Genomic DNA, 25,000 nt, shown 5'->3' on the forward strand with positions numbered 1-25,000 from the left:
GCTGGGACACCAAACTACCCTTTACCCCTTTCTCTAGGGTGAGCTAATCTCTGCAGGTCAAGGTTCAGCGCAGTGGTGCAGCAGGAAGGAGTTCATACTGGAGTGATAAGGCAGGCAGTCAAACTGCAAGGTCTGAACATGCTAGGAAATGTGTAGTCAGGAAACATAAGCAACTAGAATAAATGTATATACTCATGTTCTTCAAAATAAACAACACAAAGCTGTATTAAAAGAGCCTTTTCTGTACTTCTCCCTCAGCCAGGTTTGCTTCAATGTTACGTTTTTATGAACACACCAGGGAAAACTAGCCATTTGTAATGAATTTGCTACCCAACAAAAACCTTGGTTTCTGTTGAAATCATTGAACAAATTATATTTTTTAGAAAAGGGAAGACCATACTAATAACAGAGAAAACCCCTTAAATTTCAATGTATATTAACAGATTTTATTAATTTAATATTGATAGAGATAAGCATAATACAGAGAAAAACCTTAGATGTAGCATTTTAAGCGCAGGCCACCAAGTCAGGGAAAGTCTGTAATTTGCATCTATTCCAAAGAAGATTGCTAGCCCTCGCAGTTCTGAATATCGTCAGTTATGTTAAACTGCAATACATGGCTGACTGGAAAATTAAGATTTTTAAGAATTAATTAAGAAAATTAAGATAATTTTAAACTTAAATGTGTATTCAGCTACATTACAGTAAAATAAAAGGGTATTATATATGGTATGTGTTATTCTACAGTAAAGTAAAATAGTAGTTTTATCTCATACAAATATGTCCAGGTTGAACATTTAGAAAAGAGTCTTTCATTTAAAAAGGAATGGGTGCTGTATAGTGTTGTATATTTAAAGAGGGCCTCCAACTCAAGTATACACTGATTTTATCTGATCAACACCCTTGCCTGCTGCATCCTGCCCTCATCAGCTTCCTCAAGCTCTTAAAGGTACCAGAGCAATTCTGAAACTATGCCAAAGCCAAATCTGGGTATGTCATGGGATGAAATGTTGGATCAAATGCACAATCCCTGGGAGAAGACCCAGAGACTTTTATAAACAGGAATGGAGTGAAATTTTGCCTTTTCTTACTGAGTCCTAAATTCCATTGAAAAGGAATCTGAGAAGATTTCAGAAAAATAATGTAACAACATTATTATGTGGCATATGAAGAGGTCACTCCAGAGTAAAAAAGTCAATCTCTGTGTAAGCATCATAAAACAAACGAACTATTTTTTAATTTTTTTTTAATAAGATAAACAAGATATAGACGAAAAATGTGATAGAAGAAAAAATGTATCGTGGAGGATGAGGGAAGACTTGATGCCATAAAACATGCTTGTCATTCTAGCTATCATATTGCTGGAAATCGAGCTGAGTCCTGACTGTGGTGCAGAAGTATCTTTAGAATTTTTGGTCAGAGAAGTTTCAGCAGGCTATAAGAGACTGCTTCTCTGGTATTGCAAAAGAGCTCAGGAGCTCCTCAAAACACAGTAGTGGGAGAAGTACTCACCAATCACACCCAACCACTTCAGTAAGTTCTAAATATAAAATGTATTTACACTTTGATTTCACACATGTCTAAAAAGCCATGCTCAATTTTCCACACAAGCAAGGAGCTTAAAGTTAATTCATGCTTCTTCAGGAGTTCTACACAGGCAAAGCTTCCCCTCCCCAGCATGACTTTACTCAGGTAACATTATCGTATAAGTACCATTTGCCAGGGAATTAATACCTTTCTAACACATAGTTTTAGTTATGCCCAATCTATGACTAGCCACACATTGGCAGGTCAGAACAGAAGCCCCTTCAAACAGTACCAATATTTAACTGACAGCAGAAGCGTTCTTGGATTTTGGATTAGCAATCACATGAGCAATAGAACAGGAACTTGCAAGAGAAGGCTTTTTTTTGTTTTGTTTTTTTTTTTTGAGGATTACATTAGGTTAGTATAAAGCAGATGGCAGGTGTCCTGGGTTCAGCAGTAGCAGCCATGTTTCTCCTTCGTGGTAGCTGGTGCAGTGCTGTGTTTTGACTTCCAGCCTGGGAACAGTGCTGGTGAAACCGATGTTTTCGGTTGTTGCTAAGTGATGTTTACCCTGACCAAGGACTTTGTGAGGCTCATGCTCTGCCAGGGAGGAGGGGAAGCTGTGAGGAAGCAGAGATGGGGCGCCTGACCCGGGCTAGCCGGGGAGGTATTCCATACCACAGCACGTCATGCCCGGGGTGGGGGGTAACCGGGGGTTACCCAGAAGGACACGGGCTTCCGGGTGGGACTCGTTTCTTGGCCGGTGGTATTGTATTCTCTTCCCTTGTTATTTTCCCTTATCATTGTTGTAGTTGGTAGTAGCGGTGGTGATTTGTGTTGTACATTGGTTGCTGGACTGTTCTTGTCTCAGCCCGTAGGAGTTGCACCCTTTCGATCCTCCTCCCCGTTCCTCCGGGAACGGGGAAGGGGAGAGCCCCGGTTGGGAGGGGGGAGGCCTCGATTGTTGTCAGCCCGGCACCACTCACTGGGAGTGAGTGAACAAGTTGCCTGACTGGGTTTAAACCACAACAGCAGGATAAATATGGACTGGTGACAGACAGCAGTAAAGTTAGTTCAATGGACCTGTTATTTTTAGGATAAGAACAAGAATAAGGGTAGCTTTGTCTGACAGATAAGAGGCAATGATCAGATCTCAGCTGTGATGAGCCTAGGTTTGAGAGCAGGGGTAGATGTAGGATAAGATAAATGGGTAGAGGCAAGCACAGACAGACAAGAATAGGCATAGGACTGAAAGCCAAGTTGTCATGTTCACTGTGACACAGTACACTGACTTCCATTCTGTGATTTCCACGCACCATGCTGAGCTGCTGTAGAAGCCTTGGAGCTCTCTTGAGCTCTCTTTTCTAGAACAGGACTTCAGGAAGTTGGGTGAATTAAGGCTTTTTTTATTACAGAAAAACAAGCCACGGCATTTTTGTGTTATACTTTATTGACACAAAGCTGGCAGTGGGGATGAACATAGAATCATAGAATAGCTAGGGTTGGAAAGGACCTTAAGATCATCTAGTTCCAAACCCCTTGCTTCTGTAAAAGACTCAGGAAAATCCTTGTCACAATTTGCAAAGTGTTTTAATTCTTTGTGTTTTACTTGCAATCTGAGTACTAAGTTAAGGTCTTCCAGAAAGTATGTTATTTGGTTCTCTTTTTTTTTTTTTTTTGTGGCTAGTATATATTCAATTAATAATTTAAAAAGGCAAAGAACTTTGGATATCATGGAATTAATACTTGGTTGTTACTCTCCCTTTTTTTGTCAATCTTGAAAACCTTACTTTATACTGAAGAACAAATTTAATTCGTTACCTTTGATTCAATACCTTGCACTGTATGAGGTTTTCATACCTATCTTTCTTCTCTATTTAGAGTTCTATATTTTCACCACTGCCATGTGCTTGTGGCACTTTTTTAAATTACTCTGTTGGTCTGTACCTCATTCCTTCTTTAAAAATGTAGATGTGGTAGAAATTGAAGAGAAGTTAACAATCTCCAGTACAGGACTGGTGGTATAGGCATTCATTCATCATTGCTCATTACAGCCCTGAAGGGACAGCTTTCTGTATAAATCTGTATGTTTGGAACTAGATGATCTTTAAGGTTGCTTCCAACCCAAATCATTCTATAATTCTATAATTCCATCATTATTAATGAATTATTATCTAAGAGGGAAACAAAGTGATGATCAGAATTCTAAGTAGCTTTGTGAAGCTTTTAGATTTACAAAGTCTCCAAAGTAAACAGGTATTCTAAAATGCCTGTCAGTTACCTGTCATTTCTGTTTAATTTCCCAAACACCACAGTAGGGACAATCATGTGGGAAGTGTGGTTTTAAATATTAAGAATGGCAGGTGAAGCAATAAGTGTTTTGACTGCCCCTGAAATTAATCTGGATGCTTGAATTGAGCTCCTCAACAGTACAGCAGAGCAATCACTATGGGCCGCCAAACATTCTACACATCATTGTCAAATTCAGTTCTACAACTGCCTACAAACTTCCACTGAAGTACTACAAAATAAGACACCAGTTTGGTAATAGATGAATGCAGTGCCAAGACTAGGAAGGGCAATGGTAAAGGGAGTTATAACAAAGAAACACAACTGTGGCTCCCAGAATCAAAACAGTGGAAGAACTGAGTCTTGCATTGCCAAGGAAAGGCATCTGATAGAGTAGCTACAACAGTACTCCCTTCCCCAGCTCTCTGCCCTATCCTTTTCTTGCAGATTTTTCTCCCTCCTGCATGGATGGCTCAGCTACTCTTGTAAAATAATTTGGTCAGCAAAATTTATAGTTTTGCTTCCTTAGGTAACCTGAAATTTGTGCCAGTGTACCATTATGAGCGCATCTGCAAAGGGCAGTGGTAAAGGAGCAGAAACTTACCTGATCTAGGAAAAGGAATTACTGTGAAGGATTCAGGACTAAGGAAGCCAAACCATTCCAAAGAAAGCCAGTCCCTCTTCTGGAAGTTTTCAAGATGTTTTGAACAGGGAAACAATGACATGGAGAAAAAGCACATGGCAAAAGACATCTTGCTTCATGAAGAATTGAAAGACGCAAAATTAAAACCAGGGAAAGAGCAAAGGTCAACTCCCATTAATAATCTGTGACTGATTAAATCACTGATCAAATTCTGAGTAAATATGTACTCCTGCCATCTTAAAAATAGTCCTAGTAAATGCTTCTGCTTTGAATTTTTCAGTGTCTGAACTGTTCATAATGGTCCATGAATTCCTAAACTACAACTGATTTCCAGTTGTTACTATTCTTTGCCAGATTAAAAAAGAAACAACAAAAGAAAACACCCACCATTGAGTGCAATGCCCAAGGAATCTCTGTGTCGTTTGAAGGAGAGCAGGCTTCTCCTCCAGCCAGCTCACATCCTTGTCCGCAGATGCTCTTGTAGGGAAGGCACAGGGAAACAGGTAATAGCAAGAAGCTGGACAGTTCTCCTAGATTCTGTAGAGGCTGAGTGCCATGTTATGCCTCAGTCTCTACCACTCCATAGAGCTCTACTCCTGAGAACCAGTCTTAGAAAGGTGTTTTGGAAGATTGCTGGTGTGGCTTGCATCCTTTAAGAACTGTGAATACTGGTGTCAATTCACTTACAAGATAGTCCACTCTTATTAAGTCAAACCGTCAGAATAACACACGGCAGAGACATATCCTAATGGTGATCTGCTAGGAAGGAAAGAGTTATGCAAGCAACATAGCTCTTATTTGAAATCTAAGTGACTTGGCTATTGCCTTGAGAAGATTTTCCAAAGTTGTTCAGTGTCCCAAATGACAGGTGCCATGTGAATGGTAAAGCAGTTGTCCTTTCTGGAGGAAACATTTATACTTTCTGGTGGCTCAGGCAGTTATTGTACATCTTGGTCCTTTGCTTCCTTGTTAGAAAAGATTAAGACATTCCAAACGCTTTCTTTTACAGAAGAATCTCTTATACAAATGTAGTAAAAATGTAGTGATATCCAATCTAACCTATTAAAGATAGGTTTGGGAATCACAAGACGCAGTGAAAGATGGGGGTTGAATAAAAGAAAAGAGAAACGAATGAAACAGTAAAATTAGTAGCGCTTTCTTAGTAAGTAGCTGCCTTGGCTTTCTAGCAAAGCTGTTTTTTCTGTGTTTCTGCAGGCTGAGGTGACATACACCATGAATCTTGTATGTCATCCTGACTAGACTTTGGAGGGGGTCCTGCACTGATTCATGCCTATGAAATTTTGTGAGAGACTAGATCCATTTTTATTTCCTTCAGATTAAATGTAGAGAAACTAATGTGTCTGTGAGAGCCATAGAGGTCATGTAGCGAATATGAAACATGATACATTCAATAGTTTGGATTTTTTCACCAAAATGTGTATCTTAACAGAGTGTGCATAACTGGCACATAAATTTCAGTTACTGAAAACTCAAATGTAGAAATCAATGGAAACTTTGAAAAGAATGCTTCCACCAAAACCTTACTTTATCAATGATTTAAACTTAAATGGATCTGTTCAATTGTAAATTCAAGTTGCAGCTGAATCCTTTCTCAGGGTAAAACAGCATGAACAGAGCAGCTGGAAGTTTCCTTGAGAGAGTGCATTAGCTATTCTGGAAAAAAAAAAATAATGTTATTTCCTTGACAGCATCAACCTCTGTTTGTCCCATGTCTAGCAGCACACAGTGCTATGGAGGTCTACGTCTCAAGCTGTGGTGCACTTACCAAAATGGAGTGTATGCAGCCAAAATCAATTAAATATGCAAAAGGAGGATGGGTTATTGACCCTGCTGTACTTCAGAGCAACACAGAGGTAAAGTATACACTCAGTGATGACTTCAGTGTGAACACCTGATAATTGCTTCGCACTCCAAAACAAATGGTGATGCTTTCTGTCCCCACTTTTACTGCTAAAGAAATCAAGACTCTTGGTATTCAATGAAGAGCAGAGTGCACTATGGCCCTATGAACCATGGTCTCCTCCCACTGCTCAGTTTTATTGCTGGACAAGTCTCTAAGACCAGGATGTCCTCTGTGTCTTATTCAGCTATATGATGACTATTATTTATGCCAAGATTCTTTCTTTCCTTCTTTAGGAAATAGGAAGAATAGAAGAATTTATGAAATCATGATGCAGCCCAAAAGAAGCTTTTGCAGGACTTGCTGTGCAAATTAGTTAGAATTGAATGGAGTGAACTTCAGGCCGCTGGCTTCTTTCTGGGTTTACAAGACTAGAAAACCTCAGACTATAATCATGCATTTCTAACATGCAGAAATTTTTTCTCTGTGAGTGAATTGTAAATATTCCAGACCTTTACATACAGATGGTGTGGACAGTGCTGGGTGGAAATTCTGTGCATGGAAGAAAAGTTTGGATTCTTTTCTTAGCTTAATCTAAAGTCTTTGGATCTGGTTTAAAACAGAAGAGTTGGGAGATTAACTAGAGGAAGAATTCAGGCAACAGTGCTAATACTCTTAAGGCAAGGTGAACAGAGCTGTGTAGCATTATAGCTCTACCCATGATATACCTATGCGTCTAGTTCTCTTCAGGCAGTTATAAAAGAGGCACATATCACATGGTGGTTCGCACTCTTCTAGAAATACATACAGCTGACAGTTTACAGACATTACCAGTAGAAGAATTATTTCACAGATTAAAAGAATAAACAATGTAATTAGGTGTAAAGCAGATTATGTGGTATTTGAGTTTGTGATGAAGAACAGAAAGATGTTATTAACACTTTGATGCAAAATTGTCAGAGAAACAGAGAGGTGGAAATGAAGAATGAAAGATAAAAGTCATAGGTCTTGTTTATACTAAAATCCCTTACAGTTTTTCCATAAACAAATGGTGTACAGGTGGAAGATTTATAAAGCAAATATAAAAATATCTGAATTTTAATAAAGAAAGTATGTTAATCAGGTTGTTTAAAAAGAACCAAATAGCTCATTTAGCAATATAAGAAACACATGAGAGAATACATAGGCATGCCACTTTTTTTGTCCAGGTGAAGAGTGAATTGCCTTGCCTATGAAACAAATAGTATTGGTGAGGTGAAAATAAATTAGGAAACACAGAATGAAACAAAAGCTGATAGAGGACTGAATGGAAATTATTTATCTAAATTTAAAACAATATTCTTTTCTAACTGGTAGAACCAGCTATAGTTTGTAGCATGTCACATCAAGCCAGAAGAATCACAGCTTAGGTGGTATCTAGATTAAAATTGGTTTTTAGAATTTGTTTGTGCCACAGCAAATGGTGAGCTAATTCTTTTATCCTCTAAATTCAGTGCAAAGTCTAACCTGGAGCAATGTCCTATTCCTCTTGTTTTTGTTCTTCCTTTCACTCTGTTTTGTAGTCTATCAACAGTCTTTGACAGTTCTTATCTGGGGGTAAATACAGTCCCAAGGAAACAGGTGTGTCTTCCACATCTGTGATGGAAGTAATGGTGACTATAACCCCTTTTAGTTTGTTTGGGTTAAAAGCTGGTAGCAGGCAGCTGTCTTTCCCTTCAGTCCCTGCTACAAAAAAATAGAAGGAGGCATTGTAAGCCAAGAATTGCCAACATTATAGGGTGTAATGAAATATAACACAAACTGCATGGCATCACACAGTACTCTGCTCAAACAACAGTTGTACACATTGCTTGGATGAAAGGGAAAATTTCAGGACTGTATTGTTCAGAAGCTGAAGGTGTCTTTTCCTCAATAATCTAGCTAGTGTACTGAAATTTCTTCATGCCATTCACACAAAGAAGAGTAACAGCATGGAAGCTACCATGCTAGAGCATGTTATTTGCCTGAGTTCATGAGTCTTCTCTGCCAGCAAGCAGCACCAGAAACTTCAAAGGAAATTCTTCAGGAAAACTCTAAGGAGGAATAAACACTTCTGTCCACCTTTAAGCAAAATGACTTGATTTTATAACCAATTAATGAAGATATTTTTTATTTTATTTTTATTTTTTATAAAGCTACATTTATCTTTTTTAATAGAGGTCTCGGCTATAAAAATACCTAATGCTTTAGAATTTGCTAGCTTTCTTGTCTTTATCCATTTGGTTTAATCTAGCTATCATAGGCAGACATGAAAGGTAACACCCCCTCATTAAAATAAATGTAATGTTTGACATAAACTGACAGAAACAAGTAAGTCCCAAGATATTGTTCTTCACAGCCTCCTCTCATACTGCCAAGTTAATGATATAAAACAAGATTTCTCACTCGTATTTAGAAGCATCAGGGTTAACAAAAAGAGAAGTGAGAGGAGTTTTGACATTTTTATTCCTATTTTTTACCCTGGAACTCCATAAATAATCTTAGCACATTGTCTCAGGGTACTTACAGGGATAGAAATTACTGTGTTTAGGTGACAGAATGGTTTCTTTAATGTTGGCTGGAGAAGGGTCTCTGATAGAGATGGCATTTAAAAGTGGTGGCAAAGTATCCAAACAGTAAAAGACACCAAAATCAGAAAGAAAGCAAGAAAAAAAAATATTTATGCCTTTTAAATCTCTTCAATCGTGCTTTGTATTGTTAATATGGTTGCATGGTGCTTTCATTTTATATATTTAAAGTGTACTTTTTTTAATAGTCATGGTAAGCATTGCAAACAGATTTTTTTTTTTTTCTGATGGTACCACAGGGAAGACCATTCTGATTTTCCTCCCATTGTAAGAGAAATGCATAGCTGAATAGCAGAAAGGCATTCAAGGCCAGGCTGGATGTGATCCTGTGCAGCCTGATCTGGTTAAAGGTGTCCCTGCTATTGCAGGGTTGTTGGACTAAATGACCTTTGAAGGTTGCTTCCAACCCAAACTATTCTATGATTCTATGACAAGACGTGTTATTTCTAGTTACCACACATGTCCAGAAAGACTATTTCCCAAAAGAATGCTCAGTCTCAAACATGCCACTGAGGGGGAAAAGTACATTGTGTAGAGATTGTGCTGTAATATTTACCTGTGACATTTCCCTGGTAAATTGAGTTGAAATATATTTTCCAAGGTATGGTAGCATTTCAGTTTTGTTTGATGTGCAAACATATTGACATAAAACATATCCACTTCATTTTTAAGCGTCACATCCTACAGTCTGAGTTTGCAGGAAATGAGTTGTACAGAAATTCACAGCTTCAAAATAACAGTTGCATGTGTGGAGTCTGAGGGCAGAAGATCATGTTACAAATGCTGGTGATTAGGAAAAGAGATGAAAGATAGTTTTTTAACATCCTGGGATCTAAAATCAAGCTGTATCTGCATTGGATTTTAGAAGGACTCTGTTAAGTAGCAAATGGGAAAGGAAAACCTAGGTGTTTTAGTCGCTAATTGATGCCAGACTTCTGGAATTCATTTTTATCACAGGGAAAATTACAGTAAGCCACTGTATAGGTAAGGCGCCTTGGAGGATTTGGGATGGGATAGCCAGCAAAACTGAGGCCCCAGCTACAAACAACTTGCTTACCTCAGTTTTGCAGATCTTCATCATAAGTTTAAATCTAATTATAATCCTGACAAAATGCAAGCAATTAAATCAAAACTTTGGATTCGCTGCCAGAGCAGGCAATTAAATCCTTAAAAATGCTTGGGGCAGCAGCTTTCCTCAAACTCATTTTCCCAGCAGACATTGCCAAAAGTGATGGGTTTTCATGTTCATTTTAAAAAGGCTGTGGTACACGTAATGATACCATAAATACAAACAGTTCAAAATTTAGCATGTTTGTTTCCAGCGATAGGGCGTCTACCACCTCTCCAGTTCCTTTTCAGCAAGTTCCCTTTAGTCTGAATCACATCATGTCTGACCTTTTGTCCTTTTTTTCTGAGATGTTCACTATTTCTGGATTTTTACTGGGATTCTGGGTAGTTTTAGTCACCTGCCCAGTACCTGGTGCTCAATACAGAAGCAGAAGCCAAGTAGGACAAAGCCTTACACAGTTTGAAATGCTCAAAAATCTTAATTCCCTTCAAGTTTGGGAAAGGAAAGTCTTAAAGGACTGAAGCAGATCTTCACCCTGAGTTCAACATGCTAATCCTCACAGGTTAAAATTCACATGTGTGTCCTTCTCCCTCCCCATTCCCAGCTGAGCGTCCCATGGTGGAGCTGTTCTACCCTAGGCTATCCCAAGCTAGCAGGGTCTGTGTTAGGTGGTGTGTGCTTATTGCAGTTTCAGCTCTGGAACATGAAAGATTAGTGGGGTTTGTGAGGAGAATACTTAAACAAAAGTATGGCTCTGTAATTTTGACTATGTCTAAGAAGAGAGTAGGAGGTAGTTGTTCTGGCTGCCTGTCTCATTCGTCACTAGTACTGTGACTTTGTTATGACACTTCATTATGATTGTGCAAGATGGTATCCTACATTTTAGTGCAAAAGGTGTCTGGGTGTGCTTCTCCCTCCTCTTGTGGCCTTTAGAGGTGCCTCCTCAGTCCTGAGAGAATGGAGAAATCTGCTGGGAAGCTGCTGTACCTCGGGAAAGGTGCTGTAGCTGGAGAAGAGAAGGGAAGCCTGAGGACTTATGTTTGCACTTACCCTACCATCTCAAAATGGGTCTCTCTGGGGCAGCACCCTAACCACAACCAGGTGCACTGCAGTTGCACTGCACTGCAGTGCAGCACTGACTGTGCCATAGCTGCTCATCAGACCTAAGCACTATCTCTAATCACAAACTCCACAGCCCTGTGTTTATGATGTTAAAAAAATAGAATAGTTCAATACCACGGAGCAAACACAAGGTAGCCGTGGCAGCGTATCTTGCTGGGATGGCCCCTCTCCATGGAGGAGGAAGCCACAAGGCGGCACTGAAGCATCATTTTCCCCAGGGGAAACCACAAAGGTGCAGACAAACAGGGTCAAAAGTCTCCAGCCTCTTTCCCACTACTTCATGGGTATGTTTTGCAACTGGGCTGGAAGCTGAATGCTGTGATATTATAATTCTTCACTAGAAATACAAATGAGCCAAACCCCCAAACACTGAGTGTTTGAAGTGGCGTGGCTTTTAGCGGGAGTTTTTCTTAATGTTTGCAAATCTATGTGCTTGTTTCCGCCTAATGGAACCTCAGGCAGCCCCAAGGAAAGCTGCTTTAAGATCCTTCCAACTAGATTGAAGCCAGAAACTTCAGGATATGCTTTGAGTGCACTTACGCCTATTCATTCCCAACCCAAATCCCACATCAGACGTGTTCAGATAAGTTTGGAAAAGCTTTGCAGTGACTCATCAGTGCTTTCTGTGCTTAGCAGGATAGAAATTCACATCCTTCAGAGGTTTTTCTTTACAAGGTTTATGTAAAGCTGTACCTCAGAGATGAAAATATTTAGGAAAAAAGCAGAAAACAGCAAACCCCTCCATGCTGTATTTGCTGATGGAACACTGTTTTCCTCCTACTGATTGGAGCTTGATTTAAACCTGATTATTAAATTAAATGTACATTTTGTATTTGTTCAAACAGCTTCTGACAATGGATGCCTTCATGTTGAATTTCCCAATCTTAACTAAACTAGGAAAAATTCTCCATGGTGAAAATTCAGGACTTTACTGGAAAACAACAGAGATCAAACACTCCAAATGGAGGACTCCAAAGGAGAAAACAATGAAGATACACTGGGTAAGGGATAGATAGAATAACCTTCCTTCTGGACTAAACTGACACAAGCTTTTTTGATTTAAATTTAAATGATGGAGGGCAACTTAAATTAATACCTTGGGCTATTTAACACATTGTATAAAATAATTATTAAATGAATTCCAGAAGCTGTGATGATAAGAAAAAAATTTGCCAAGTAAGAGGATGTATGTCATGTGTGAACTGAATTTGGATGCTGCAAACCTATCCAAAGGCCAAAAACTAATGAAGCCCAAGCACACCTGAAAATAGTCAAAACAATGGAGCATAAGGAGTGCCCATGTTTTGAAGCCTGAGCAGCCATGGGCATAACCTCTGCAGGACCTGTGCTTCCAGAGGCTTCAGCAGGATTCATCTCCCAGTAAAACCCACAACAGTAACAAATCTTGGTGATTGCTGCTCTTAGGCTTTGAAGCACAGCAATTATCCCAAGCAACTTTTTTTGCCATCAGTTAATGATTGTGAGCAACTTCTTTGTTCTTTCTTCATTTCTTTCCTCTTTCCTTTTCTTCTTACTTTCCTTCTTTCTTTCCTGTTTCTTTCTGGCAGGTCTATTTGAGGTGGTGAACAGCCCTCACTACTTCGACAGTGGAGAGAGCAACAGGCAGAGCAGTACCATCTTTATGCAAAGTTGCCTTTCATCCCAGCTGGGTTTTAGACTGCAAAGCTGTATTTTTGAAAGGAAAGGTTGCCTGCCAGCTGACACTGATATTTTTATATATAATGCATGCTAGAAAATAGGTCTTTCAACATGCTCCCTCCATTTTTAAAAACAGCTGTTAAATCTGTCAGCCCTGGAATATGGGATTAAAGAGAAATTGTGTGGGCAGACAGGGCCTGTGAAACGTGTTGATTAGAAATCATGGTGAGTTCTGTCCATGGAGAAGGGACAACAGTCTTAAGTATGGCTGGTGAAACTTAAATTGTTACTGCTAATTACGGATTTGCCATATGGTCATCAGTCCATGAGAAGGGGAATAAACAGGCCGCATTCCCTTTTGTGAGTCCCCACAGAACCATCAGAAGTGAGCAACTTTCTGTTGCCAATAACTGAAAAAGATCAAAGCGAAGTCCTAGAAGCAAAGGAAGATAAGTTATGTGATCCTCTCTCAAACCCAGTCCCATTGTATGGGTTTGAGATTCATGCAGTAAAATCTAATTTCTCAGCAGGTCCTTCAAACCATTCTCCCCAGAGCAAAGGCTGGCCTCCAAAGGTAATACCCAGGTGCTGTGCTTGAAAGGACCAATTTAGGTCAGTTGAGAAAAAATAGGCTTTAAGTCCAGCAATAATCTTCAAATAGGTGCAAAAGGCAGAGACAGAAGTGCATAGAATATGAAAAAGGAATTTATAAGCCTTCAGTTCTTTGGAGGTGCATCTGACTTGCTCTGAAGGAAGTGGTGATGTGCTGGCTGTAGACAGATCTGGTTTGTTTGGAGCAGAGGTTCTCAGCCTCTTGTACCTGGAGATGCTTCTTCTGCCTAGCCAGGTCATATATCATGCGCAGGAAGGTGTGATTGTGACCAAGCTCCTTGTAATCTGGAGAGCAGTTTGAATCTGGTTTCTTTATTGTTGAGGATACTTTGTATGTTACAATGTCATGAGTGTGAATGACTCCTTAGAAACTCATATAGGAAATCCTTCTTTTTCACAAACAATTTGCCTTGTAAAGAGACAAATTATGAAGAAAAGACATATAGAAAAATGAGCTGTCAGTTTGTTGCTCTTGGGATTGCTGTGGATTCTTGTCTGAAATGTTTCCTTGTTATCCCATGTTTGTCATCTCAGACTACTGAAAAGAAAGCAACTAAACCGCAGGTAAAGAAGTAGTCACATTTAGCTGGGTGGCTCTTGGTGATTCCCATCAGGAACTGTTTTGTGCTGCAGCTGCTGCAGTACTGACTACAGTAAATGTAAATTCTAGTTTATTGGAATGTGATTATAGTCCTAAATCATGCAAGAATAGGTTGTGAGAAGAATAAAACTGGCAGATGCCAAGCAGTGCTCTCCCATGAAAAGTATTTGAACATTCAGAAGAAAGGGCTGAGGTCTACAGAAAGTCAGTGAGGCCAAAATATGTCTCCTGAGAGCTCAGAGGCCGGATCAGAAATGTGCTGAGGAGCTGAAATGCCTGGGAGCAGAAAAGTTGAGTGAAAGTGTTGCTGTCAGCTGTGTGTCACTTGCTGCTGAGAGCAAAACCCCAGAGCTGCTTGTGGGGTGGGACTAAGCAAAAGAGCATGCACCAAGTGGATGGAAAAACACAGAAATAAATTCAGTGCTGGCCCATTGATTTGAACTATAAATGGCACAAATGGATTAATGGAGTGCTGAGTTTTCCACAGCCCCTGGACTGATGATTGTAGGAGCTACTGCAGAGCCAATAAACACTGTCCCTTTGGGCTGGATGTTAAGAAGGTTGCCTGCATCATAACCAACTGCAGTCTCCCAAGGCACTGGGGAGTCCATGGGGTCAATGGGACAATAAGCTGCTGAAGTGGAAGTTAGCAGTGCAGGAGTGGATGGTAGGACAGTACCATTACAAAGACACCACTGAATTTAGAATCATAGAATACTTCTTCTCTAGGTGTTGATGGAATATTCTTTGTTTCTTGGGTGTTGTCCTGGGTTCAGCAGTAGCAGCTGCTGCTACTGCTGAACCCAGGACAGGTGTTCCTCTCCCCCCATCAAAATCATGTGCTGAACGCATAGTTAGTTGAGGACTGGCTTTTTCTAAAATGTGATCATTTTAAAATTAAAAAGTTAAGCATTGCATGCTAATGTAAATGACAGCAAAACCTAAATTACAGTATTCACACTTTGCTGCCTACTTTAGGTAGTTAAATACTTAAGATTTTATTTAACTACTAAAAAATTGCTTTTAAAACAAGAATCTTGGGGCTTAGTAGTAAGGTAAGAATCTATATTAGAAATACATCAATTCAACACAGTTATGAGATTGGAACATAACTAGAATACACTCTGGATGCTTTGCGGGTTTCAGGTTGTCTTGGGGAATTGATTTCTTTATTACCACATTCTCTGTACTTTTACTGCAGTACTTATATTAAGTGGCTTGTCTCTCTGTTATTTCTTGAAAGTTTCAGTCAATGACTTGGAAATTCTAGATAAGTCATTGACTTTAAATGTTATTTTCTCCCTCAAAAGAAAAGCTTTAATCCACAGAAAAATATTCCAGCTTTGTTAAGCAAAATCACAATTTCTGGATCATGGTGAAACACACACAGTATTTGTCACATGTTTTGGAGTGAAATATATCTGTGCAGAGCCTTTACACTGCAATTAACTGTCTTTAGCAGTGTGCATCAAAACATTTCAATACTTAGGGTTTTATTATTAATAATAACTGTTATTGAATATATGAGATTATCCAGTCTTTGTTGACTTCCCTAGCAAATGTTCATATAGATAAAACAGGAGAATATAGGGATTGTTAGAGGAGACAGTTGTGACAGTTAGCTTCAAATTATAACAGGTATCTCACAAATACGGGGTTTGATTTTATAACGGCTGACAAATAACAGTGGTTTTGTGGTACATTGCTAATAGAAGACACCAGTTAGCCACACAAGCAGTCACTGGATAGGCCAACAGCAAGAGGTAACACAGTAAGTTTTGTTAATAAACTTTAGATTTTTATTTGTAGGCTAGGATGATGTAATTCATTAAATATGCCTTCTGCCCATACTTTTTTCCATGCATTTGAGGAATCAATTCCCAAGGTAATGACTGCTGATGTTCTACTTGGTCTTAATTATTAAAGAGTTTATGTTTTTTTACACTTACAGTATACAGGAAGCAGAATTACATTACCTTTAAAATAAGCACAGGGGGTTCTGTTTTGCCATTAAGTAGCTAAATATTTTCTCTCAGGTATTCAAGATAGATAACGTAAATAAGGTTTTCTTATTTCAAAATATGTCTTTGTGCTTTGGAGCAGCTCAAATGGGCAATTAGGAAATACATGATGCTAGCTAAAAATGCATTTTTATCCACAGAAAAAGAATACAAATTACAAAACACAAATTGAATGTAACAATTTATATACTCTGGGAAAAATGTGTCAACTTAATACATAGAGCAATAGCTGATATTCTAAATACTTTGCAATGTAGCTCTAGCTAGTCCATGGATGACCATTGTTTCACCTCTCTAATCCTACATACAAATTAAGGTTTTTAAAATGTGCTTTGAGATCATTAATGGATCAAAACTAGGTGTTACAACCACGGTGGAGTTTATGAGACTTATACCTTCTTATAAAACAAACTGAAAGCAAAGTGTGGAAGTAAAATGTGATGTGTGGATCTATGATCACAGTATCACAGTATCACAGTATCACAGTATGTTAGAGATTGGAAGGGACCTCGAAAGATCATCTAGTCCAATCCCCCTGCCGGAGCAGGAACACCTAGGTAATGTTACACAGGATCATATTTAAGAACCAATCAGACACAAAAAGGATCAACAATATCCTAAACTCGCTGAGTAACAAACCTCACTTGGTCAATAGATGTAAACTGTATATTAATTCTTTGTGTATTTATTCAAACCAGACATACCAAGATCAGGTTTTTATTAATGAAGAATATATATAAACTCTAGTTATCTAAAATATTTATATCACATGATGCCTTTTAGCTCAACACTTTTATTGTAATTATATTCATAATGCTTCTGCAAAGTAGAGAAGTACTGTCAGAGGGCAATATCCAAGCTTTTAAAAAAGGATTGCTGGAGATCAGGGTATTGAAATTATATTTCATTAGACTCAGAGTGGCATTCTAGATACGGAGGCCCTCCTTATTTTCCATTGTTTCATCTTGTTCATCAAAGAAAATACTGATTCCAACCTAAGGGAAGCTCTTTTCTATAACATTTTAGAATGGGTGGAATAATTTAAAAATATAGGTTTAAAAATGTATGTGTGCCCTGACAAGAAAGGAGAAAAGTAACTTTTTCTTAGTGGCATAAAGCAGGAAATTATTAGATGTATCTGGAGCTAATGGCAGTGTTTAAGGCAGTGTTCAAAGTCAGTTTGAGAAACCTAATCTAGTGAAATGTCCCTGCCTGCAGCAGGTGGTAGACTAGATAAGCTTTAAAGGTCCCTTCCAAACCAAACCAGTCTATGATTCTGTGATTGAAGCATAAAGTGATAGGTCAGGGCTGGTAGTCGTAATGTTTGGTCTTTACCATTACGAGGAAATATTGTAGTCAACAGGCCAAATGCTCTTTTGAAATTATGCGGTATAATCAGTTATTACCATTTGGAACTGCCCTTTAAACATGGTTCACCAATTAATAAAGCTGTTTCTGTACCACTTGACTGACATAGTTGAATAATTAAAACTCAGTTGAAAGAATCAATACAATTTATTGTCTGTTTTCTAAGGATTGCTGGTCATGATTTCACTTGATAGTAAGCTACATAAGAATAAGATCTTCCTACAAGGTTAGTTCTACCGACCCCATTTTCTATGGTGTTCACTTCAGTTAAATACCAGGAAATAAGTTCTGGAAAAACTACCACTTTAAAACTAAGCACTATTTTTATTGTTGTTATTAATTACATTGTGCCTTAGATTTTAGTAACTCATTACAGATTAACAAAAAATCATGTAATTCATAAAGGAAACACTAGTTCTGCTGTTGCATTTACTGAAAACATTTTGCAGAATAAAACGATAGTTCATGTATTATTACAACCTTGTAGGTCATTCTTCTCCTTTTGGTGTCCACATTATACTCAACTTTTTCAACTTGCTTTCAGAATACTTATTATATAGGCAAAGTAGACCTATTTTTATAAACCTTCTAATTACTTTAAAGCACAACAAAACAAAACAAAAGTTCCCTTTTTGAATACTTAGGATTTAGCCAGTATATGAGTTTCCCATTTCAGGGTATTTTTAGCAGAGATCGGTAACTCTTCACTTGCTGGCAACATAATGATCATCAATTGTACTATCTGCAATTTTCCATTCTGAGTAGCAGCCACCAGTATCTTACACACCTTACAGAAGTATTTCTATTAGTTTGTCTAGTCAGTGCAGGGTTGTGGTTTGTTTTTTTTGACACAGACTCTTTCATGATTCAATAAATTATTGTAAATTTTGCTTGGATTTCAGACACTCATGCAAACTATACCATTGATCCTGCAGTCAGATTAGTAAAGCCTGACTGCTAAAGCAATGATGTGGAGCCCCATATGCTTTAATTAAATTCTGAATGTAGTCTGTTTTGAAACTTAAATAACATCTAGCCAATCTAAAGCAGGAATTGTATCTCTCACTTGAAATGCTATCCTGTAATTCAAAGAGCCTAATGCTATGCTTTCAGCTACTGCTTTCCTCTAATTGTTTGAGATCAAGTGTTTGAGGCCTTCCTGCTGTCCCAGTGCTCTCTTTTGTGTGTATGTAGAGTTTCTGCCCACTTGCATACTAGCCAGGAAGTTGACCTTTGCAGCTCTTAAAGTAAATATTCACTGGGGGTATACACAGTGCACAGAACCCTAGGGTACCAGTGATGCTCAAAAATATCTCTGATGTGTAAGGTGATGGCAAACTGGTGAAGTTCAAAGTACAGCAAAATATATTATTTCAATAGTAGCCATCCTTTAACCATACTTATAAAGAATAAGAACTTTTTTTTTTTTTCAATTATTATAGAAAGAAACAGTCACTGGAGACAACCAGAGCTTGATCGCAACATCATTTTTGCTTGTATTTTCCTTCAGCATTTGGTACATTTTTGTGTTAAAAAGAACACAACAGAAGACAAATCTGTCAAATTTACTTGGGGTTTCAGTGTCTTTGTTCTCTCCTACTGTCATTAAAATCATAAAGGATTTGCTGTTGCTATTTTTGGTCTGGGTGTCATCAAAGTTTGAATATGTTTTCTTATTCAGCCAAGTTTAAAGGAACTTCCTTGAACAAAAGTCATTCTCGGTGAATTATATTGCCAAACACACATAGCAAGCTTTCCAAAAAAAACACACCTTGAATGCTTTGTGTTTAACAAGTTTTATTTGTACTTTCTGTCTGTATATGTGTCCCTGTGTACGTATTTGCACTCTACATATGTACACAAACTGTGGAGGCTCAGTGATTCTTTGATGTGGGTTTAGCTAACCAGTTGGACAGTATGTCCTTAAGGATATAAATAAACTAAAATACAGCAAAACTCCCCAGATCTAGATAGAACTTTGGAAAAGTTCGAATCCACATCTTAACTTCCTGGTATAATATAGGTATATCTATTATAATAAACCAAGGATGCATCTGATTGTTCGTTAGCACTGGCAGAGAATAGCTACAGCCATCCTCTTAGCCAACAATTAGTGTCACTTCATGCCAATTTCCAACCAAAAATGCATTTGGCTAGTGCTAATCTCTGAACCATCAGCAGAGGTACTCTGTGAGACTATAAACTGGACTGACTGAAACATGGCAAGGTACAGTATATAAAATCAAATGCCCTGAATTGTTCACCCACCCCCCAAATGTTTGAATTTTGAATTACCTAATTCCCTACTTGCAATTCTTGTAAACAGTGCACTCTCTCCCTCCTTCTTTACATTGTGCTCACATGTGGATGGACTACTTGTGATGGATCTTTCTTAACCACTACATAGTGAGCCCCCAAAGTCACCAGATATTTTTTAAAATGTTGAAGATATTGCCTAATGTTGTTCATAAATGACTAAAATTATTTCTGTCACATTGGAATAAGTAAGCTTTAAAAAATGGCTATTATGTTTCTTTGGTTTTTGCTGAAGTTGACTTACTAAAAACCATTTAATAGCAAGACATGCACCAATCAGTACCAAGTAATGAACTTCATGCTAAAATACTTCAGGAAATAGTCACCACAGTGCCTGTACCAGTGGTAATGAAGGGTAACATCACAAGGTACAAGGACAAGTATACTACTTTTTTTTAAAAAGAGAAGAAAAAAGGTGCTCCAGGGAAGGATCTGTAACAAATTACTAAATGATAAACCTGCACACTCTCAGGGGAAAGTGTAATGCTAAGCAGCAAGCACTGCGGGTATCAAGAATAAAAAATATCAAACTAATCCTTTGTGTTCCTCAAATTGAACTTAAACCAGCAATACTGTGATTTTCAAGAAAACCCAACAACAAAATCTAATTTTAGCTCTTATTTAAAAAGTGTTGCATGCTGTATCTGGAGGAAAATTACTGCAGTGTGTTTGACATTGGTGAGGCCTAGTTCTTCACTTGAAAATCACATTCGCTTTTATCTACCACGCTTTGAAAGTGTGTGAGGCACATGAAAAACAACAAGGTGCTTGGTGACAGCCAGCATAGCTTCACTAAGGAGAAATCCTGCCTGACCAATTTGGTGGCCTTCTATGACAGGGCTACAGAACTGATAGACAGGGGTAGAGCCGTTGATGTCATCTACCTGGACTTCTGTAAAGTGTTCAACACTGTCCCACATGACATCCTTGTCTCTAAATTGGAGAGACATCAATTTGATAGATGGACCACTCAGTGGATAAAGAACTGGCTGGATGGCCGCACACAAAGAGTTGTGGTCAATGGCTCAAAGTACAGCTGCAGATCAGTAACGAGTGGTGTCCCTCAGGGATTGGTGTTGGGACCAGCCTTGTTCAACATCTTTCTTAGCGACATGGACAGTGGGATTGAGTGCGCCCTCAGCAAGTTTGCCGATGACACCAAGCTGTGTGGTTCGATTGGTACGCTGGAGGGAAGGAATGCCATCCAGAGGGACCTTGACATGCTTGTGATGCCAACCTTATGAAGTTGGTCAATGAGAAAATGAACATGAGAAAGCAATGTGAGCTCACAGCCCAGAAAGCCAACCATATCCTGAGCTGCATCAAAAGGAGCGTGACCAGCAGGTCGAAGGAGATGATCCTGCCCCTCTACTCTGCTCTCGTGAGACCTCACTTGGAGTATTGTGTGCAGTTCTGGTGTCCTCAGCATAAAAAGGACATGGAGCTGTTGGAACAAGTCCAGAGAAGGGCCACGAGGATGATCAGGGGACTGGAGCACCTCCTGTATGAAGACAGGCTGAGAAAATTGGGGCTGTTCAGCCTGGAGAAGAGAAGGCTGCATGGAGACCTCATAACAGCCTTCCAGTGTCTGAATGGGGGCCTATAGGGATGCTGGGGATGGACTCTTCATTAGGGACTTTACTGATAGGACAAGGGGTAATGGGTTCAAACTTAAACAGGGGAAGTTTAGATTGGATATAAGGAAGAAATTCTTTACTGTTGGGGTGGTGAGGCACTGGAATGGGTTGCCCAGGGAAGTTGTGGATGCTCCATCCCTGGTGGTGTTCAAGGCCAGGCTGGGCAGAGCCTTGGATGGCATAGTTTAGTGTGATGTGTTCCTGCCCATGGCAGGGGGGTTGGAACTAGATGATCTTAAGGTCCTTTCCAACCCTAACTATTCTATGATTCTATGTGAGGGGAATAAACTGGGAAAAAAAAACCAAAACCAACAAACACCAAAAAACAAAAAAGCCCAGAAAATGCCCCCCTCCCCCCCCCAACCCAACCCAAACATAAAATGTGAAGAAAAGTTGAAAAAGTGAGGCTTGCTTAGCCTAGAAAAGAAAAAGTATGGAGTGAAACAGGTCTTTTATATATGTAGCCACCTTAAAGAGCTCTAGGAGAGCACCAATTGATGAAGTTCACCCTGTTTTGGACTAGTCCCTTCTCTAATAAATCTCTCTTGGGGAGAGCTAGTTGGCACAATGCAAAGGAAGCCTGGGAGTAACCAAACAATTTTAACAAGACAGGCAGTACTTTGATTCTCAACTGTCCCCTGAGCAAGACAAGTGTAGCTGCCTGAGTCTGCATTTTTCTCAGTCATTATATAGTCAGGGAAGGGATTAGTTATTTACCTAACACAGAAAGGTAAAGCATAGAGCATATTTCCAGTTTGATCAATTTTTTTTTAAGACTAGAAATTCATTATGAATATTTTGCAATGGTTACACTGTGGTATGTAATTACCATCTCCAGAATTTATCTTAGCTGCATAGGTACCTCTGCTAATTCTCTCTCTGTAACTCTGAAATTTGAAAAAAGTAAGTTCTTGTTCAGAACAAAATGACTCCAAATGACAAGATTGGTCATTCTTATAAGCCCTTTTTTTTTTTTTTCCTTTCTCTTTATTATTCCCTCTTTAATGAGGTGAATACTAATTATTTGATCCTTTAGATTACTTCTTATACCTTTTTATGATCTCCTGAGACATCACCTCTGCTTCACATGAAAATACGACAAGCAAAATACTTTTGAGAAACTTTTAATCTAAAACACATTTGTGACAGTCATATCAGAAACAGTGGTGTAACTCTGAGATCAAGAGCAGGGTCACAAGCCTCATGTTTTGTTAGCAGATGATCTCTATCTGTGTTTCTCCACTTACACAAGCAGAAAATAAGAGGTGACATTGTAATGATAATGAGATCTTTCTTCTTGTTTAAAAGCAACCATAAAATAAAGAATACATTGTATTGATTTATTTTAAATTGGGAGTCTTTCATTGCTCCTCATATTTAAAAATAAGAATCAAAAAATCTCTGGAAAGTACACAGCTGGGTGGAAGATGGCCTTGAAAGTTACTTTCCCAGTATGTGTTTTTCTGTTTCTCTGGCACTCAGCTTCATTTCCAGTCTCACTTTTCATTTCAGTATGTTTTGTTTCTCCTGGACAGTCACTCTGTGACAGAAATGTCACATCAGGGAATAAAACTGCGAACTGCAATATGTTGTTACGACCATACTGCAATTTGAACAATAGCTAATACGAGAATACCAGATAACTGGTAGAAATATATCAACATATATATACAAAGTCACAGTACAATAGCTGACAGCAGCAGTCTGCTTTCTGAAAGCTGTTTGATGGAATATTTGGACCATGCATTGTCCATCCATGACAGAAAACTTTCTAGGGAACTGCACAAAGAAAGCAAAAATGAGGAAACACTGTTCTTTCTGAGAACAGGTTTGACTGTTTATTTTGTCTTGTATACTTTACCTCTAATTTCAGTGACTTAAAAAAATATAGCAATGCACAGATTGCAGGTTTTGGGTCACTCTCTGCCTTTTATTGTTTTTTTCTTAATGGAAATATACAATTTAAAATAAATCTGCCTTTCCAATCTGTGTAGTCACTGAATATGAAGTTGTACACCCTGCCTACATGTAAACAGCTGAGTCTCCATTGAAATAGGAGATCATTCAAATGACAACATGTTTACATAGAAGAATACCTATGTGAAAACTATTTGCATGAGAGGGCAACCAGTTTCTTCACACCAAACTTTGCATGTCCTTTCCTGACCACAGGGGCCCTCAATGATATGCTTTAGTAGTGGTCTTTGCAGTCCTGGCGTAATGGTTGGACTTGATGATCTTAAAGGTCTTTCCCAACCTACTTGATTCTATGATTCTATTTTCTGATGGATTCCTTCATTTGTAATTGATGCATTACAATTCACTATCACAGAAATGATAACATCCCACAGAGTTATCACACCCTCCGACAGCTAAGCTTCTACAGACACAGCTTTGTTGCCTTGCCACTACCCACATGTCAGAGAAATGCATTGGCTAGGCTTGCTGGGCAGAATTCACTACACTGGTTTTGGGTTTCTACTTGAATTATTTTGTGTCTGTTCATTTAGTCATGTGTAGCAGCAGAAAATGAGTGAGGCAGAAAATGTCCCTCCCAACTTTGTCTCTGTCCTTATAACTAAACCTGGCCAATTTAATTTCATACCTATTTTGGTGGTCTTTGGGATGAAAAAAGGCATGGCCACATGCATTAAGAATTGAACAAGAATAAAATAATTCTCCTCCTTCAAGAGTGATTTAAAATAATTACACATACAGGACCAGTAAAAGTTTGATTTCATTCTATCAGATCTTACGCGTGATTAGTACTATTCATCACCATGCAGCCAACAAAAAGGTGACAAAACACCATACTGTGTATTCTGCTTATTTTGACAGAAATGTGATTAAGGATTTATGCTTGATCTAGATTAAATTAGTCATGGCAGGTGATCTGCTAATTCACAAGACTAATATTAGCAAGTGTCAAAGTAGGGCTGCACGGTTCAGGACTACCTGCTGCCTTCTTTATTGGTTATTCTCTAAAATGTTGAGGCTAGACTGATTAGATTACTGGTTAATAGGAGCATGTGACTTTGGAAGAATCAGCTCATTAACTGTTACAGCCAATGTTAAGCATGCATTCCAGTAACATAATTAAACTAACTAGCGAGGCTAGTAATGGCAGTAATGGGACTTTGCTTGTTAAGTAATAACTGTGTTTACTTTTAAGCTTATTGCCAGTTTATTGTTTTCATCTGTCATCCACAGGTATGCTGTGATGGTGTGTTCTGTTTCAGAGAAAAAAATGTCAGTTACTGATAGCAAATGAAAATACACTCAAGACAGCAGAATTATAAAGCATGATGTTCCAGTGGCCAGTAAAAGGTTGTTTACATCTGGACATTACCTTCCCAAATAATTTCAGTTAGCATTTGATGAAATCAGCTTTAATCAGAGCAAATTAGTGGTTTTCCCTCTAAAATATTTTTAGTACAAACATACTTGAATAGATTGCAGGAATCCACTTAGTATAAATTGCCTTATGTGTCCATTTTGCATAAGTGTTAGTGGCACAGATGAAAAGCACAAATAAACAAATATCCCCGAATATGTGTTGAAATGTAGTACACCTGATCATCAGAGCCATTTTAAAGACCACATTGTGGCATATGGCAACGAACTGTTTATTCCAGATATACACATTTGAAAGACAAATGCTTGCTACTC

This window comes from Pezoporus flaviventris, unplaced genomic scaffold (assembly GCF_033815535.1).
Source record: "Pezoporus flaviventris isolate CSIRO_AGI_PZ_B2104156 unplaced genomic scaffold, CSIRO_AGI_Pfla_v1 ptg000007l, whole genome shotgun sequence".
Taxonomy (NCBI): Eukaryota; Metazoa; Chordata; class Aves; order Psittaciformes; family Psittacidae; genus Pezoporus; species Pezoporus flaviventris.